The sequence below is a fragment of the Pinus tabuliformis genome, chromosome 3_2 (genome assembly GCF_031772625.1).
Source record: "Pinus tabuliformis cultivar Carrire ecotype Pingquan chromosome 3_2, CPIR1, whole genome shotgun sequence".
Lineage (NCBI taxonomy): Eukaryota > Viridiplantae > Streptophyta > Pinopsida > Pinales > Pinaceae > Pinus > Pinus tabuliformis.
The window spans coordinates 1,188,192,061-1,188,212,662 of record NC_142302.1 but is presented as its reverse complement, the minus strand read 5'-3'; positions in this window follow the sequence as shown (position 1 = coordinate 1,188,212,662).

Sequence of the window (20,602 nt, the reverse complement as noted above, 5' to 3'; positions counted from 1 at the left end):
AATTGGACTTGTTAATTATACAAAATTATTAGGAATCATTCCCTGTGAATGAAGGAATTTTTCCCCACCAAAATCCCTTGATTAGTGGATCTGGTCCCCAATACTAGGAATCTACATTAAATTGCAGGGAACACATTCATAGATTTTCTCAATCATTCCCTAGAGCCAAATTCAACTTGCTACTTATACAAAATGATTAAGAATCATTCCCCGTGAATGGAGGAAGCTTTCCACACCCAAATCCCTTGATTAGTGGAACACATTCCTATATTTTCTCAATTATTGGAGTTCCACAATCTATGCCATAATTCCATAATATCTTGTTGATTTATTATTTATTATTGATCCTCTTGTAGTAGGGAACAATTCCCTAAATTATATCCTCCTCCAAATCTTCATAACCTATCCAATATTCTCATAATATTCCACAAAAATAAATAATATTAGGCACAAATAGCCAATTATTCATAAACCTTCCTAATGAATATATTAAAGTTAAAAATAAACTATCTAATGCAGAAAGAGAGGTTTAACGTGCTGAAGGATGGCCATAGGCCTTAAGTTATTGTTTAATTTAGAGGCATGGGCCTTAATTTATATGTAATTTAGAGGCCCATCAAGGAGGTTAAGGGAGAGATCTTCAGAATACCACAAGAACCTTTGGAATGGGTCCAACCAGATTGGAGCACTAAGCTGTGCCATCTGCTCGAATGTTATTATGTGACCACTGAGGAGGAGGATGAAGATCCAAGAAATATTAATATTCCAGAGGCCAAAGGGCATTGCGAAGTTGAGGGCCCACAAATATAGAACCCATACATCTTCGTGCCATTGAAAACCAATCAAGTGAACATTGAGACTGAAGCAGAACCAATGTTTGCAAAAGTTGGGGATTATTGGGGTGACACTACTATGGATAAGGTTGTTGAGTCACTCTGCAAATATCAGGATATGTTTCCCTCTAAATTTTTAGACTTGAAGGGCATATAGGAGACTTGGGTGTTATGGAAATCACTCTGAATCCAGACGTGAAGCCTGTTAAGCAGAGGTCATATCGCTTGAATTCTAAGTACAAGGAAAAGTTTTGCTTGGAGTTGGATAAGATGCTGGAAGCATGCATCATAGAACCAATGGAAGAATCTGATTGGGTGATCCTAATGGTGGTTCAAGAGAAGAAGCAGAAGGGAAAGATAAGGATTTGCGTAGATTTGAGGAAGCTTTATGATGCCTGTGTCCATGATCCATTTCTGACACCATCTACGAATGAGGTATTAGTAAATGATTGACAGCAGGAGGCCTACTCATCCACTGATGGGTTTTCTACATACCTCAAATCAAGATCGCACCAAAAGATAGGAGCAAAAGGAGCTTCGCGACAGAATGGGGTTGTTTTCCATATACTGTAATCTCATTTGGACTCAAGAATGTGCCTATGATGTTTTCTCGTGTAGTCATTGCAACATTGAAGGAGTTTATTCATAAGTTCTTGGAGGTGTACTTTGATGATTGGACAATGTTCGGACTAGTAAAGTGCTATGTAGCAAGTCACTGCTTGATGTTGGATATGTTTCGTAGATACTAGATCACGCTAAACCTAAAGAAGTGCATATTCTGTGTTTCCTTTGCAATCTTGCTGGTTCATGTGGTGTCAAAACAAGGATTGATGGTGGATCCTTCTAAGATTGTGATGATATTGAATCTAGAGGCCTCGGGGAACATAAAGCAACTTTGCATGATGTTGGGACATACAAGATATTACAAAAAAATTATCAAAGCATACGCTCAAATTACGCGCCTATGGAGAAACTATTGAAGAAGGATGCAACATTCTGTTGGGATGAATAATGTCAGTGCAACTTAGATGTTTTGAAAGAAAATATGGTCATCACGCTGGTCATGGTCTTCCCTGATTGGAAGAAGGAATTTGATGTACATGCTAATGCCTCTTGCATTGTGTTGGGTGCAGTATTAACACAGATTAGTGAAGGAGAGATGGACCACCCTATAGCCTTTGCGAGTAGGAAATTATCGAAGTCTGATAAGAACTACTCACTAATAGAGAGCGAAGGATTGGTGATGGTGTACGCACTGCAGAAGTTTAGGCACTATTTATTAGGAGGGCACTTCAAGATGTACATTGATCATTTTTTCCTTGAAATACCTGGTCAATAAGCTTGTGTTAGGGGGAAGATCTATTGATGGTTACTACTATTCGAGGAGTATGACTTTGTGGTCATTATGAAGCCAGGGAGGTTGAATGCAAGACCTAACCATCTGTCGCGGATCGAAATAAGAGAGGAACCTGCTAATTTGGAGGAAGGGTTTCTAGATGCATAGCTCTTCGTGGTAGACGTAGAGGATAATCATTTTTTCCAGATATCATCCATTTTTTGACTACGGGGATAGGACCAGAAGGGTATACAATTAAGCAAAAGAGGGAATTTGTAGTGTGTGCAGCGAAATTTTTAGTAATTGCGAGACATTTGTATAAGATGGATGTGTAGGTTTTAACCCAGTACAAAAATTACCTACATACGAATTCTAAAAAATAGAAAATAAACAATGTGAGAGAATAACACATAAACCACATATACACAGAGATTTTCCCCTGGATCCCAAAACCGGGACTACCATCTTGATTTTTCATTATGATCCTTTCAATGTTACAATACATATTTATACATTCCGAAGCATCCAATACCATGGATTGAAAACCATCGCATCCAAGACCATGGACCAAAAACCATAGGTAGGTTCGCCCAACCTTATATAGGGTCCAAAAAAAAATTTACTGGGGCGCTGCCCCGAACACCAGAGAGGGGGGCTACCGGCCCCCCTCAAACCCCCCTGTGACCCCCCCACTACCCAATCACTGCAATGAAGGGGGGTCTCTGCCCACCCTCTAACCCCCCAGTTCACTACATAGGTCAGTCGTGGAAAGAATATAACACAACCCAACAATCTCCTACTTGTTGTTTTCTTTCTAGAGGGGGTCACAGGAGAGCTTAGTCATTTTTCCAACCCTGAAATGCCCATTGTTTCTCTACACCATGAAAACTTCTCAGAGCTCACAGATTTTGTCAATGCATCTGCAGTATTCTTCAAAGTGTCCACCTTTACCAGCAACACCTTTTTGTCTTCTATCATATCCCTCATAAAGTGATACTGAACATCAATGTGCTTTGTCTTTGAATGATAAGCAGGATTATTTGCCAAGAAAAATGCACTTTGGCTCTCGCAATCTATCCTTATATCTCCCTGTACTAACCCAATACTTGAACATAATCTCTACAACCTAACTGCTTCCTTGCTTGCATGAGTGGCCGCCATGTATTCTACCTCTGTAGTTGATACTGCCACTACAAAATGTTTCTTGCTCATCCAACTGACTTCTCCTCCAAATAGGTTAAACACATACCCACTTGTAGATGTTCCTTGATCCAAATCTCCAGCCCAGTCTACATCAACAAAGCCACGGATATCCGAAACTCTGTCCAATCCTGGTCTTCATTGGTAGCACAAACCATAATCATTAGTGTCACGCAAATACCTGAAAACCTGCTTCACTGTTGTCCAATGCTCCTTCCTTGGTTTTAACATAAACCTGCTCAATACTCCCACTGCATGTGCAATCTCTGGTCTAGGACAGACCATTGCATATATCAGGCTATCGAACACACTTGCATATGGAACAAGGGACATATCCTCTTCCTCTTCTTGTGTCTTGGGACACTGTTCAATAGATAACTTTACACCTATAGGAATAGGAACCTTCACCGATTTCCTATCCTGCATATCAAAACCTCTGTAGTATTGTCTCGACATACTTCCTCTGGTTTAACCAGAGCTTCCTCTTTGCCCTATCTCTTTTAATTTCCATGCCCAAAATATAGTTTGCAGCACTAAGATCTTTCATGTCGAATTTGGAGGACAATTGGGTCTTCAAATCCTGGACAATTTCTTTGTCATTTCCAACCAACAACATATCATCCACATACAAGACCAAATAAATAACACGGTCACCAATTAATTTAAAATACACACAGTGATCTGCTTTGCTTCTGGTGAAGTGAAGTCCCTATATAAATGTATCAAATTTCTCATACCACATCCTTGGTGATTGTTTTAAGCTATACAGAGACTTCTTTAACTTGCATACCAGTTCTTTATTACCCTTCACCGCAAAGCCTTCAGGTTGCTTCATGTATATTTTCTCTTCTAGATCCCCATGAAGAAATGTTGTCTTCACATCCATCTGTTCTACCTCAAAATCAAAAGCAGCAGCAATAGATAAAAGTAATCTAATAGAAGTTACCTTGGCAACATGAGAAAAAATTTCACCAAAATCAATTCCTGGCACCTGGGAATAACCTTTTTCTACCAACCGAGCTTTGTATTTCTCCACCTTTCCTTCTGCATTTGTCTTCTTCTTGAACACCCATTTACTGCCAATGGGTTTCCTTCTAGCCAACAACTCCACCAGATCCCAAGCCTCAGTTTTGTACAGAGATGCCATTTCATCAATCATGGCCTCTTTCTAGAGTTTTCCATCCTCTGTATCTACTACTTCCTTCACAGTTGTCGGATCATCATCAGTAATAGATAAAGAAAATTTTGAACAAAAAGCAGATGGACTATACCTTTCTGGCTACCTTCTTTCTCGAACTGATCTTCTCACACCCGAAGTTTGTGGCTTTTCATCTTCTGATTCCTCTTCTGCTGTAGAGTCTAATTCTTCCTCCTTTAGCTCAAACTCTATCTTCTCAGGTTCATTTGGTTGGAATTCACGTTTAATAACATTTTTTACCTCTCTGAATACCACATCTTGGCTGTACACACCCTTCCTTGTTGTTGGGTTCCAAAGCATATAACCCTTTAAACCATCCTTATACCCAATAAAGATGCACTTTTCAGATTTACTATCCAACTTGGTTCATTTCTCCTTTGGAACATGTACATACGCATCACATCCAAATACCCTTAGATGTGAAAGAGAGGGTTTCTTACCAATCCATACCTATTTTGGAGTTTTATCCTCCAACGCTGATGAAGGTGATCTGTTGACCAGGTAACATGCTATCTCCACTACCTCTGCCCAGAATTCTTGTCCTAACTCGGCACCACTGAGCATGCTTCTTGCCCTTTCCATCAACATCTTGTTCATCCTTTCTGCAACTCCATTTTGCTGAGGTGTATATATGGAGTAATCTTCTGTCATGCTATACCACACTTCTTACAAAATTCTTCAAATTCCTTACTACAAAACTCTCCACCGTTATCTGTCCTCAGCACCTTTATCTTCTTCTCTATCTAGTTTTCCACCAGAGCCTTAAACTCTTTAAACCTGTCAAAGAATTCAAATTTATTCTTAAGGAAATATATCCATGTATTCCTTGAGAAGTCATCTATAAATGACGCATAGTACACAGACTTACCCAGTGATGGAACCTTCGCAAGTCCAAACACATCACTGTGCACAAGCTCTAATATATGTTTCGCCCTCTTACCACCAGAGAGGAAACTCACCTGATTTTGCTTCCCATATACACAATTTTCACAGAAATCAAAATCCAGAGAGCTATTACTCATACCTTCTACCATACCTTTACCATGAAGTATTTGAAGGCCCTTCTCTCCAATATGTCCAAGCCTTGATGCCATAGCATGGTCTTCTTTCCAGAGACCACTAGATTTTTTGCTCCACTTTCAGGAACCACAGAACTGTTGCACCCATCAACAATAGTGCTACCTTGTAGCTTGTACAGAGTTCCAGTCTGAACTCCCGGCATCAATACCAGTGCTGCCCGAACCGACTTGTAGGTATCCTTCTCGAACACTGTTTTTACACTTGCATCATCCAGCTTGCTTACATAAATAATATTTCTGGCCAATGCAGGAATATGTAGAACACTCGCAAGTGTTCTAACCCTTCCACCTTGCAACTTCAACTTTACTTTTCTGTGACCAATGATTCTATCCTTCCTATCATCCCCTAAGAAGACATCACCATCATCGTAAATCTCATGCTCATAGAACCACTCGCTATGGGGAGTGAAGTGAAAGGATTCACCTGAGTCAATCAACCATGCCTCATGATCTACATGTGTATTTGAAGAAGCTAAGTACACATCCCCACCTTCACTTGAGGTGGTTTTCACCTCTACAAAAGGAGCATCATCAAATCCCTTTCCTTTGTTAAGAGCTTTAGATTTACAATCCCTTTTGTAGTGCCCTTCCTTTCTGCATTTCCAGCACACCACCTTTACAGGTTCTTCTGGAGATTTAGGTCTCCATCTAGATTTAGATCTCCCACTCGATGACTTATTTTTGTTTCTGTTCTGGGATAGTCCTCGTACAGACAAGGCATCACCATTATGGATCTCCATATTTTTCCGTCTCATCTCCTCCATCAGCAAGGATGAGACTATTTCATCAAATTGCAAGGTAGTTGCATTGCTACCTACGACATTAACTAGACTATCCCATGAATTTGGTAGAGAAAATAACAAACTGTTGCACTTATCTTCATTTGAAATTTTCATATCAACAGATGCTAACTGACTTACCATAGTATTAAATGTGTTCAGATGCTTTGTCTCCAAGTGTCCATCTTTCATCCTCAGGTTATACATCTTTTTCTGTAGGAACAATTTATTCACCAGAGACTTAGATTGATACAAAGTCCCTAACTTGTCCCACAAAGCCTTCATCGTAGCTTCCCCTGATACATTTAGAAATACTGAATCTGAGACACACAATCGTATTATGCTCTTGCCTTCCGATCCAACTTCTTCCACTCTTCATTGGACACTCCCGTTGGTTTAGTACTAGGATCTACCATGATCCACTAATATTTATCCACCAACAGATCCTCCATCTTGAGTTTCCACAACTCAAAACTCTGACCATTAATTTTCTCGATCTCTATCTTTCCACTGCTTTCCATCTTCTTTCACCACCAGAATCGATCTCGTAGATCTCCCACTAAACAGGGTCTAACACAGGCCTGAGCGAAACCCCTCAGCAACAAAGGCGTCCCCTTGAAGCCAAAACAACTCTAATACCAAATGTAGGTTTTAACCCTGTACAAAAATCACCTGCATATGAATTCTAAAACATAGAAAATAAACAATGCAAGAGCATAACACATAAAACACATATACATAGAGATTTTCCCCTAGATCCCAAAACCGGGACTACCAGCTTGATTTTTCATTATGTTCCTTTCAATGTTACAATACATATTTATACATGCCAAAGCATCCAATACCATGGACCGAAAACCATCGCATCCAAAACCATGGACCGAAAACCATAGGTAGGTTTGCCCAACCTAATATAGGGTCCAAAAAAAAAATTCCCGGGGCGCTGCCCCGAACCTCGTAGAGGGGGGCTACCTGCCCCCCTCAAACCCACCAAACAAGGGGGGCTGCCACCCCCCCATGATCCCCCTACTATGCAATTGGCACAATGAAGGGGGAACTTCACCCCCCCTCTAACCCCCCAAGTTCACTACATAGGTTAGTCGTGGAAAGAATATAACACAACCCAATAGGCTGCAGATGAGATATTGCAAAGATATGTGCAAAATTTTGAGAGTAGTAACATTTTCCTGAAGCTCATGGAGGGGATGCGGGAGGACATTATGCAGGAAAGGAAAGTATGCAGAAGCTTTTACACGCAGGTCTATGGTGGCCTATGTTGCATAAAGATTCCAAGGAATATTGTAGGGCATGTGATGCATGTCAAAGAACTGGCAGACCATCATCGAGGGACGAGTTTCCATTGAATCCTCAAGTATCATTGCAGCCATTTGAAAAATAGGTGATTTATTTTGTTTGGCCAATTCAACCCCCATGAAAGAAGATAGGTGCATGCTACATCATCATTAAAATGGAGCATATAACCAGATGGGCAGAGGCACAACTAGTTAAATATTTTACAGGGGCTACAACAAAGAAGTTTTTTTTTGAATATGTCTTAATTAGGTTTGGCTACCCAAAAGTGTTGATGAGCTACATAGGTACACTCTTTCTGAATGAGATGATCAATGCACTCATGGAAGAGTTCTAGGTCTATCATCATAAAAGTACACAATATCACCCACAAGCCAATGGGACTATGGATTCCTTCAACAAGATTTTGGAGAACGCAGTGACGAAGCTCTGCAACGTGTAGTGAAATGAAGTATGTGCAAGTACCTGCAATGTTATGGGCGTATAGGACTATTTGCAAGGAGCTGATAGGACAAACATTGTTTAGGTTGGTCTATGGTGTAGAAGTTGTGATGCCAATGGAGTATATCATTCCTATTCTATGGATAACAGCCCTCAAAGGTATGGAAGATTGCAAAGCCTTGGAGGAATGGATCGCGCAGTTGATGGAGCTTGAAGAAGACCGATTCTTGGTTGGATTCCATGAGCAAGTATAAAAGGAACGTGAAAACGCATGGCACGATGGACACGTCAAGCTTCACACGTTCAAGGTAAACAATATGGTATTATTATACGATAGTAAGTTCACTAAGTTTCTGGGGAAATTTCAAATGCATTGGCTAGGGAAATATAGTATCAAAAAAATTACATATGGAGGCACAGTTCAGCTCACAAAGTTTAATGGAGAACCTTTTCTGGGAAGAGTGAATCGAATCCACTTAAAGTTTTATACAGGGGATCTTGCCTAGTGACTATATGGCGGTAGGGCATTCTTAGTGCTCCAGGAAATTGCAAGGGAGTGTAGGACTATAAAATACACTGTCAGGGTCAGAAGACTATGTAGCAGGCAGGCTATGCGGAAGATGATGTAGATACAACCTATGAAGTTGCGCGAAGGAAGCTGTGTTATGGAGGGAGGAACTGCACATTACAACATAAAAATGACCATTAGAGTCACTGTTCATGATTTGATAGACAGAAGATGGTTAAGAGGACTAGGTTGGTGTCATTTAAAGAAAAAATATTTGAAGATCTGATGCCAAAACAACATTAATGGTCGAAATTTGGGGGGAACAGTCGGATTTGAATTCAAAAACCCCTATAAATTACGCGTGCTAGTCCAACAGAGAACACTTTGCACCCTTAGAGTCTTTGTCGACTTGTGTTGTTTGTTTCCTATGAACCAATCGTATTGGGAGGATTTAGTCGTGAGCCCTGCATTTGATAAGTTGTATGAGTTGAATCAGAAATTCATCCTTGAAAAGATTCTAGATCTAAGCACTGTAGAGGCTGTGAGTGTTGGTGGGCATGTCACTTCTGAAGGAGCTACTGCAAAGGTAGTGAGTATGGAAGCTCTGACTATTGTGCCTACAACACCAGGGTCGCCTAGGCCGAAGCCTACCCTTGCTAGCGAAACAAAGAAATCAAAGAAGGATAAATAGAAGAAGTTGGTGCTAGTGCGCAAATTGCCTAGGAAGCACTCTCCAACACAAAAACAAAAGAAAGACAGGCAGCCTGAGAAGGTCATCAATTTGGACACAGAGGAAGGATAGGGCACAAAGGATATATATGATGAGGGAATCGAGCCCATCAAAAAGCTCCCTGACTATATGCCTCCATGCAAGGGGAAGGTGAAGGTCACCAAGGACCCAGAATCGGAAGAATTCTCTATTTCTACGCCCCTGCTGCCTCAGCAGGTTCCCTTTGAAGGTTTGCATCTTGTGTGGATCCCACCTCTAAAAGCGTAAGACTAGGACCTCACAGATCATGCTAGGTACCCTCACTTAGCAATAGATAACTATATGAAGCACATCTACTACGTGAACTCAAGTGTCACCATGCTAGAGACGATGTAATCAATCCGCGGTGTGGAGAACTGGAGATTTTTGAACCTGTTCTAGGTGCCCAATTATCACCACACCCTTATCAACGCAACTTGTGTGCACAAACTACTCACTGTGGTGCACGATGGGCGCTTATGCCTAGGAGGGCCTATACCCATCATTGACATGCTCATACATAGAATCACGCACCTGCTATACGAGGGATTGAATCTAGACAAGGAGTTTGGCGGAAAGATAGGAGAAAGGGATTTGGCCGAAAGGATGAAGAAGAAGGTTGACCTCGTGAAAAAGGCACGAGGATACTCAATCACATCCATAAACGACCCTATAGTGAAAATTTCCACATAGATATTAGCATGGAAGGTAATGAGGTAGTGTCAAGCGGACGAAGTTCTAGCACCCATGGTCTCCCTAAATGAACAATGCATGAAGGGTGTGAAATTCAACTGGTCCAGGTACCTGTGTCAGGAATTCCTTGCGAATTACTATGAGTCCCAGGATGAGACCAAGCCATTATATTATGCTTGGTTGTGTAGGTTTAACCCCGTACAAAAATTACCTGCATACGAATTCTAAAACACAGAAAATAAACAATGTGAGAGCATAACACATAAAACACATATACACAAATATTTTCCCACTGGATCCCAAAACTAGGACTACCAGATTGATTTTTCATTATGTTCCTTTCAATGTTACAATACATATTTATACATGCTGAAGCATCCAATACCATGGACTGAAAAACATCGTGTCCAAAACCATGGACCAAAAAAGCATAGGTAGGTTCGCCCAACCTAATATAGGGTCAAAAAAAAAAAAATTGCGGGCGCTACCCCGGACCCCATAGACGGGGGATACTCGCCCCCCTCAAACCCCCTTATGACCCCTCCGTTGTGCAATCGGCACAAGGAAGGGGGAGCTTTGCCCCCCCTCTAACCCTTTGGTTCACTACGTAGGTTAGTCGTGGAAAGAATATAACACAACCCAACATTCTCCCACTTGTTGTTTTCTTTCCACAGGGGGCCACAAGAGAGCTTAGTCATTTTTCTAGCCCTGAAATGCCCATTGTTTCTCTACACCAGGAGAACTTCTTAGGGCTCACAGATTTTGTCAATACATCTACAGTATTCTTCAAAGTGTCCACTGTTGAGATTTTCTGTTTTATTAAATTTGGGAAAAATCTCATGTTTGTGACAACAATAGGATTAATTGCTATATTTGTTGTGAGGGAATTTCTGATTCAGTTTTATGCTAGCTATATAGAAATGTAATCCGTAAAGGATTGTAAGAGTGCGTAGAGAAAGTAAAGAAAATAGGGGAGAGCTGAGAGCATGTGTGAATTATTAGATTTTTTGTAATCTCCTTTGAATAATAAGATTGTCGATGCCTCTATTCTGGTGGACATAGCCCAGATTGGTTGGGTGAACCACGTTAAATCTCTCTGTTATGGTTTTGTGTGGTTTTCTGTTTGTGCTGTGTATGTTTATTTTATTTCAGCTGCGCTTTGTTTAGTCTAACAAGTGGTATCAGAGCGGTGTAGCGGAGCGTGGAGGGCCCATAACCTACAAGTCTCTGGTTTTGGTGCTGGTGCGTGTGACAGATTAGCTGAAGGTGGAGTTTTAGCGATTGGCACGTTTTAGCAGAGACAGTCGTGCCAATTTCTAGCAGAATGGGTTGGCGCAGTTTATTTTGGAATAGAGGCGCCAATTGGCGTAGATCTGAGTCTGATACTCGTGCTAGAGATCCAATATTCAGATTGGTGCGGAATCGACGGGATTAAGCCCGCCAATTTTGCCACACTTAAACGGATTTTGCTCTGGCGTGGTTGATCAGCTGTCAACGAAGCGCCAGGCAGTGAATTTGTTTTAGGCACGGTTTTTTCGCTGTCAAGGAGCGCTCGGCAGATTTTCCCTCTGGTAAACTTGCAATTTTGGTTTTTTCTTTTAAAATTGTGATTACATGGTATGGCAGAGGCAATTTTTTTTTTAATTCGAAATTGGAGATTGTTTTTTTGATACAAGATGGCAAAAACTCAAAGTGCTCGTTTTGAGCTCGAGAAGTTTAATGGCAAAAATAACTTCGAGATCTGGAAAGTGAAGATGCACAATCTGCTTGTGCAACAAGGCGTGGCAAAGGTGCTGTTGGGAACATCCAAATAGCCTTATCCCATGACAGATGATGAATGGAATGAATTGGATGGAAGAGCTCTGAGCGGTATTCAACTGTGTTTGGCAGATGATGTTTTGTTTAACATCATGTCAGAGAAAACTGCTGCTAGTTTGTGGACAAAGCTGGAGAAGCTGTACATGACAAAATCCTTGACCAATAGGATTCTTCTGAAGCGACAATTGTACAGTCTACGTATGAAGGAAGGTACAACTATTACTGATCATTTGAATGTCTTTAATACTCTCATGGTATAATTAGAAAGTATAGAAGTAAAATTTGAATCAGAAGATAAAGCTATAACTTTATTGTGCTCGTTGCCCGAGTCATGGGATCATTTTGTTACTTCTATCAGTCTAAGTATATCAGAAACCCTTGAATTTGATGATATTGTTGGAGCTTTGTTGTCCGAAGAGACAAGGAAGAGGTCAAATGCTGACACCTCTACATCAGAAGCAATGATGGCTAGAGGTCGTTCGAGAGAAAGACGCTCTGGTAAGCACAATGACTCACGATCAAAATCGAAAGGGAAGAAGAGTAAGGTGAAGTGCTGGTTTTATGGAAAATCGGGACATTTGAAGAAGGACTATTGGAAGAGACAGCAAGCATCCAAAGAAGACTCTTCGATAGCGAAGTAAGAAGCAAACGCGACAGATACATGTTCGGCATCTGGGTCAGGTATGAGTGATGAAGTGTTATCAGTTAATTTGTCAAATCATGATCAACATTGTCTGTTAGATTCTGGTGCATCAAACCACATGTGTATCATAGAGAATGGTTTAAGATGTATAGATCAATTAATGATGGAGTCGTGTACATGGGTAATGATGTCACATGTAATATTGTGGGAATAGGGAGTATACAGCTGCAAATGTTTGATGGCACAACCAAAATGTTAACTGATGTAAGACATGTACCAGATTTAAGGAAAAATCTAATTTCACTAGGAGCACTTGACACAAATGGATATAAAACTGTAATTCAAGGTGCAGTAATGAAAATTTGCAAAGGTATTTTACTAGTCATGAAAGCTAAGAAGGTAGGAAATCTATTTCAGTTAGAAGGAATAACAGGGTCAGATCATATGTCTACGGTGTCTGAACATGACAGTAGTTCCATTCGCTTATGGCATCAAAGGTTGGGCCATATGAGTGAAAGAGGGTTAAAAATTTTGGCTGATCGCAAGTTACCTCCTAATATAAAGTTTGGAAAGTTAGATTTCTGTAAACATTCTTTGTTTGGAAAACAAAGTAAGCAAAAGTTTAAAACAAGCAAACATACTAGTAAAGGAATACTTGATTATATCCGTTCAGATGTTCGGGGTCTAGCCCCTACAACTTCATATGGTGGCTCATCATATTTTGTATCGTTTATTGATGATTTCTCTAGGAAAGTGTGGGTCTACATGTTAAAGAACAAGTCTGATGTGTTTACAGGTTTCAAACAGTTTAGAGCATTGGTAGAAAACATCACTGGTAGAACTATAAAATGTTTAAGAACTGACAATGGTGGTGAGTTTACTTCCAAGGAGTTTGAAAACTATTGCAAGGATGCAGGGATCGAGAGACATAAGACCATTGTTTATACTCCTCAGCAAAATGGAGTTGTTGAACGCATGAATAGGACTCTTTTAGAGAGAGCAAGGAGTATGCTGAGTAATGCCGGTTTGCAGAAGGAATTGTGGATAGAAGCGGTGGCTATAGCTTGTTATGTGATAAATTGATCACCATCCATGGCGATAGGTTGCAAGATTCCTCAAGAGGTATGGAAAGGTCACCCTTGTGATTATTCTAAACTCAGAGTGTTTGGTTGTGATGCATATGCTCTAGTGCCTAAACATAAGTGAACTAAATTAGATCCAAAGTCAAAAAGGTATATCTTTGTTTGATATGGTGATGGAACAAACGGATATAGATTGTGGGATCATACTACTCGCAAGATCATCGTCAACAGAGATGTAAAGTTTAATGAATCCTCTCTTGTACAGTTAGATGTAGATAATAGATTGAAACAGGATGATGTATCTGATTTTCAGCACATTCAGTTTGAAAGCTCTTCTAATGATAGTCATGATGACCATAGTTCAGATACTAGTCATGAACAGGTTTCAGAATCAGATCATGAACAGGGTTCATATGTAGATCATGAACAGGTCTCAGATGCTAATCATGAAGAAGTTCCTACAGATGGTAGTTAGACAATTTTGGAAGCACCAGAAACATCCTTAAGGAGGTCTACAAGAATCAAATGCCCTCCTAAAAGGTATGATGATTATGTTACTTCAGTTGCATTTACTGCTAATGACGATGAACCTCTGTGCTATCAGGAAGCTGTAGAAGGTTCGAAAAGTGACAAGTGGAAAGCATCCATGAAGGACGAAATGATGGCCTTAGGTAAGAATGGCACATGGGATCTGGTTGAACTTCTGAAAGACAGGAAAACTGTTGGATGTAAATGGGTTTTCAAGTTGAAACACGGTGTGAATGATACTGAGGACAGGTACAAAGTGAGGTTGGTCGCAAAAGGGTTTTCTCAGAAAGTAGGCATTGACTTTCATGAGATTTTTTTCACCTGTTGTTAAAATAGTTTCAATTAGAATTGTGTTAGCATTAGTCGCTTTGCTTGATTTAGAATTGCAGCAACTAGATGTTAAGACTGCATTTTTACATGGAGACTTAGATGAGGAAATTTATATGGAAGAACTGGAAGGGTTTGTTCAGAATCGCAATAAGAAATTTGTCTGCAGGCTCAAGAAATAATTGTATGGCCTGAAGCAGTCACCTCGGCAATGGTACAAGAAGTTTGATTCTTTCATGTTGAGTAAGAAATATATAAGAAGTGAATATGATCATTGTGTTTATTTTAAGCAATTAAATGATGCCATGTTCATTATCTTAGTGTTATATGTTGACAATATGCTTTTAGCAAGCAAAAGCATAGTGGAGATCAACAGGTTAAAGGCTCAGATGGCAAGGACGTTTGATATGAAAGATCTGGGGGCAGCAAGACAGATTTTGGGCATGGATATTTTCAGAGACAGGAGCAATGGTAAGCTTTGGCTATCACAACAGAGGTATATTAAGAAAATACTCTAGAGGTTTGGTATGAACAATGTGAAGCCTGTGTCAGTCCCTTTAGCTTCCCATTTTAAGCTTTATTCTAGTTTATGTCCTAATACAGATGAAGAAAAGGAATATATGTCTCGAATTCCATATGCCAATGTAGTAGGATGTTTGATGTATGTGATGGTTTGTACTCGACTAGATATTTCACATGCAGTTGGGGTTGTCAGTAGGTATATGGCAAATCCAGGTAAAGAACACTGGTCAGCAGTGAAATGGGTGCTTCGATATTTGAGAGGCACAAGTGATTACTGTATCACTTATAACAAAAGTAGTGAATTTGTTTGTGGATATGTTGATTTCGATTTTGCAGGTAATTTGGACAAGAGAAGGTCAACTTCAAGGTATGTCTTTACTCTTGCAGGTGGACCTATTTGATGGATGTCAAAGCTACAGAATATTGTTGCTTTATCCACTACTGAAGCAGAATACATAGTTGCTTCACATGCTTGCAAAGCAGCGGTTTGGTTGAAAGGTTTGATTGGTGAGTTTGGGAGGTTACAGGACAACATCAGGTTATTTTGTGATAGTCAAGGTGCAATTCACTTGGCTAAGAATCCAGCCTATCATAGTAAATCAAAGCATATACCAATCAAGTACCATCTTGTAAGATAGGTTGTCACTGAAAGGGGTGTTTCTCTTGAAAAGGTGCATACGAAGGAAAACTGTGCAGACATGTTCACGAAACTAGTTTTGTTAGAGAAGCTACATTGGTGTTTGGCTTCTCTTGGCTTGCAGAAAAGATAAAAATAATAAATGAACAAGGCATCAGGCTAGTTGTTGTCAAGGTGGAGATTTTTGAGATTTTCTGTTTTATTAAATTTGGGAAAAATCTCATGTTTGTGACAACAATAGGATTAGTTGCTATATTTGTTGTGAGGGAATTTATGATTCAGTTTTATGCTCCAGCTATATAGAAATGTAATCCGTAAAGGATTGTAAGAGTGTGTAGAGAAAGTAGAGAAAATAGGGGAGAGCTGAGAGCATGTGTGAATTATTAGATTTTTTGTAATCTCCTTTGAATAATAAGATTGCCTATGCCTCTGTTCTGGTGGACGTAGCCTAGATTGGTTGGGTGAACCACGCTAAATCTCTGTGTTATGGTTTTGTGTGGTTTTTTGTTTGTGCTGTGTATGTTTAATTTATTTCAGCTGCACTTTGTTTAGTCTAACATCCACCTTTATCAGCAACGCCTTTTTGTCTTCTATAATATCCCTCACAAAGTGATACTGAACATCAATGTGCTTTTTATTTGAATGATAAGCAGGGTTCTTTGCCAAGAAAATTGCACTTTGGCTCTCGCAATCTATCCTTATATCTCCCTGTACTAACCCAATACTTGAACATAATCTCTACAACCTAACTGCTTCCTTGCTTGCATGAGTGGCCGCCATGTATTCTACCTCTGTAGTTGATAGTGCCACTACAAAATGTTACTTACTCATCCAACTGACTTCTCCTCCAAATAGGTTAAACACATACCCACTTGTAGATGTTCTTTGATCCAAATCTCCAGCCCAGTCTACATCAACAAAGACACGGATATCCGAAACTCTGTCCAATCCTGGTCTTCATTGGTAGCACAAACCATAATCACTAGTGCCATGCAAATACCTGAAAACCTGGTTCACTATTGTCCAATGCTCCTTCCCTAGTTTTGACATAAACCTGCTCAATACTTCCACTACATGTGCAATGTCTGGTCTAATATAGACCATTGCATACATCAGGCTATTGACTACACTTGCATATGGAACACGGGACATATCCTCTTCCTCTTCTTGTGTCTTGGGACACTGTTCAGCAAATAGCTTTACACCTACAAGAATGGGAACCTTCACCAGTTTACTATCCTGCATATTAAAACTCTACAGTATTGTCTCGAAATACTTCCTCTAGTTTAACCAGAGCTTCCTCTTTGTCTGATCTCTTTTAATTTCCATGCCCAGAATATAGTTTGTAGCAGCCAGATCTTTCATGTCAAATTTGGAGGACAATTGGGTCTTCAAATCCTAGATAATTTCTTTGTCATTTCCAACCAGCAACATATCATCCACATACAAGACCAGATAAATAACACGGTCACCAATTAACTTAAATAACACATAATGATCTGCTTTGCTTCTAGTGAAGCCAAGTCCCAATATAAATGTATCAAATTTCTGATACCACATCCTTGGTGATTGTTTTAACCCATACAAGACCTCTTTAACTTGCATACCAGTTCTTTATTACCCTTCACCACAAAGCCTTTAGGTTTCTTCATGTAGATCTCCTCTTCCATATCCCCGTGAAAAAATGTTGCCTTCACATCCATCTGTCCTACCTCAAAATCAAAAGTAGTAGCAATAGATAAAAGTAATCTAATAAAAGTTACCTTGGAAGTAGGAGAAAAAATATCACCAAAATCAATTCCCGACACCTCGGAATAACCTTTTGCTACCAATTGAGCTTGGTATTTCTCGACCTTTCCTTCTGCATTTTTCTTCTTCTTGAACACCCATTTGCTGCCAATGGGTTTCCTTCCAACTGGCAACTCCACCAGATCCAAAGCCTCATTTTTGTGCAAAGATGGCATTTCATCAACCATGGCCTCTTTCCAGAATTTTCCATCCTCTGAATCTACTTCTTCCATCACAGTTCTGGGATCATCATCAGTTATAGATAAAGCAAAATTTGAACAAAAAGTAGATGGACTATACCTTTCTGGCTGCCTTCTTTCTTGAACTGATCTTCTTACACCCAGAGTTTGTGGCTCTTCATCTTCTGATTCCTCCTCTACTATAGAGTCTGATTCTTCCTCCTTTACCTCAAACTCTATCTTCTCAGGTTCCTTTAGTTGGACTTCACGTTTAATAACAATTTTCACCTCTCTGAACACCACATCTTGGTTGTACACACCCTTCCTTGTTGTTGGGTTCCAAAGCATATAACACTTTAAACCATCCTTATACCCAATAAAGATGCACTTTTCAGATTTACTATCCAACTTTGTTCATTTCTCCTTTAGAACATGTACATATGCATCACATCCAAACACCCTTAGATGTGAAAGAGAGGGTTTCTTATCAATCCATACCTCTTCTGGAGTTTTATCCTCCAATGCTGATGAAGGTGATCTGTTGACCAGGTAACATGTTATCTCCACCGCCTCTGCCCAGAATTCTTGTCCTAACCCGACACCACTGAGCATGCTTCTTGCCCTTTCAATCAACATCTTGTTCATTCTTTCTGTAACTCCATTTTGCTGAGGTGTATATGGAGTAGTCTTCTATCGTGCTATACCACACTTCTTATGGAATTCTTCAAATTCCTTACTACAAAACTCTCCACCGTTATCCGTCCTCAGCACCTTTATCTTCTTCTCTGTCTGGTTTTCCACCAGAGCCTTAAGTTCTTTAAACCTATCAAAGACTTCAGATTTCTTCTTAAGGAAATATATCCATGTATTCCTTGATAAGTCATCTATAAATGATACATAGTACACAGACTTACGCAGTGATGGAACCTTCACAGATTCAAACACATCATTGTGCACAAGCTCTAATATCTATTTCGCCCTCTTACCATTAGAGGAAACTCACCCAATTTTGCTTCCCATATACACAATTTTCATAGAAATCAAAATCTAGGGAGATATTACTCATACCTTCTACCATACCTTTACCATAAAGTATTCGAACGCCCTTATCTCCAATATGTCCAAGCCTTTGATGCCACAACATGGTCTTCTCTTTAGAGACCACTAGATTTTCTGCTCCACTTTTAGGAACCACAGAACTGTTCCAGTCCAAACTCCCCGCATCAATACCAGTGCTCCTCGAACCATCTTGTAGGTATCTTTCTCAAACACTATTTTTACACCTGCATCATCCATCTTGCTTACAGAAATCAGATTTCTAGCCAATGCAGGAATATGTAGAACATGAGGAAGTGTTCTAACCCTTCCATCTTGCAGCTTCAACTTTACCTTTCAACGAACAACGATTCTAGCCTTCTTGTCATCCCCTAAGAAGACATCACCACCATCATATTTCTCATACTCGCAGAACCACTCTCTATGGGGAGTGAAGTGAAAGGATGCACCTGAGTCAATCAACCATGCCTCGTGATCTACATGTGTACTTGAAGAAGCCAGGTACACATCCCCACCTTCATCTGAGGTGGTTTTTTCCTCTACAGAAGGAGCATCATTAGATTGCTTTCCTTTGTTAGGAGCTTTAGATTTACAGTCCCTTTTGTAGTGCCCTTCCTTTCTGCATTTCTAGCACACCACCTTTATAGGTTTTCTTGGAAATTTAGATCTTCCTCTAGATTTAGATCTCCCACTCGATGACTTATTTTTATTTCTATTCTGGGATCGTCCTCATATAGACAAGGCATCACCCTTTTGGCTCTCCATATTTTTCTGTCTCATCTCCTTCGTCAGCAAGTATGAGACTATTTCATCAAACTGCAAGGCAGTTGCATTGCTACTTATTGCAATAACCAGACTATCCCACGAATCTGGTAGAGAACACAACAAATTAATACACTTATCTTCATCTGAAATTTTGATATAAACAGATGATAACTGACTTACCACAGTATTAAATGCATTTAGATGTTCTGTCACTGGGTCTCCATATTTCATCCTTAGGTTTTACAACTTCTTTCTTAGGAACAGTTTATTCACCAGAGACTTGGATTGGTACAAAGTCCCTAACTTGTCCCACAAAGCCTTCACCGTAGCTTTCCCTGATACATTCAACAATACTGAATTTGAGACACACAATCGTATTGTGCTCTTTGCCTTCCGATCCAACTTCTTCCATTCTTCACCGGTCACTCCCGTTGGTTTAGTACTCAGATCTACCATGATCCACTGATCTTTATCCACCAACAGATCCTCCATCTTGAGTTTCCACAACTCAAAACTCTGACCATTGAATTTCTCGATCTCTATCTTTCCACTGCTCGCCATCTTCTTTTACCACTAGAATCAATCTCGTAGATCTCCCACTGAACACGGTCTATGATAGGCCCGAGCGAAACCCCTCAGCAACAAAGGCGTCCCCTTGAAGCCAAAATAGCTCTGATACCAAATGTAGGTTTTAATCGAGTACAAAAATTACCTGCATACGAATTCTAAAACACAAAAAATAAACATTGTGAGAGCATAACACATAAAACATATATACATAGAGATTTTCCCACTAGATCACAAAACTAGGACTACAAGATTAATTTTTCATTATGTTCCTTTGAATGTTACAATACATATTTATACATGCCGAAGCATCCAATACTATGGACTGAAAACCATCGCGTCCAAATCCATGGATCGAAAACCATTGTGTCCAAAACCATGGATCGAAAAACCATAGGTAGGTTCGCCCAACCTAATATAGGGTCCAAAAAAAATTTCTCAGGGCGTTGCCACGGACCCCGTAGAGGGGGGCTACCCACCCACCTCAAATCCCCTGGATAAGGGGGGATACCCTCCTTTGTGTTGGTTGCATGGGAGCTACCAGAGGATAGCTAGTTTCCTCCA